The sequence below is a fragment of the Nestor notabilis genome, unplaced genomic scaffold, assembly GCF_000696875.1.
Source record: "Nestor notabilis isolate BGI_N333 unplaced genomic scaffold, ASM69687v1 scaffold18700, whole genome shotgun sequence".
NCBI classification, from domain to species: domain Eukaryota; kingdom Metazoa; phylum Chordata; class Aves; order Psittaciformes; family Psittacidae; genus Nestor; species Nestor notabilis.
The window spans coordinates 340-575 of NW_009909904.1; the positions used below are offsets into that span (position 1 = coordinate 340).

The 236-nt window shown below is 61.4% G+C and overlaps 1 protein-coding gene across 1 annotated transcript in view; it reads left to right on the forward strand.

Moving 5' to 3' along the window:
* Positions 1–236, forward strand: part of ARHGEF2 (Rho/Rac guanine nucleotide exchange factor (GEF) 2) — a gene marked incomplete at its 3' end in the record, with an annotated part of 4,169 nt that overhangs the window by 319 nt on the left and 3,614 nt on the right. The gene's annotated exons all lie outside the window — the stretch shown is intronic.

The window sequence follows — 236 nt, forward strand, 5'->3', positions numbered from 1 at the left end:
GCTTTGCCAGGGTGGCTTTACCAGGGTGGCTTTGCAGTCGTGGCTTTGCCATGGTGGGCACCACAGTCCCCATCGCAAGAGGCTGATGGCTCCAGCTTTTGCTCCATGGAGATGCTCACCTCATGGAGGTGACCTGGCACATCCCCATCGATGCCGGATGGAGCTGGTGGTACCATGTCCTGTGGCGCTGGGGGGTGTCAATGGCACCGCAGTGGCTCAGCTGCTCCCTTGGCAGC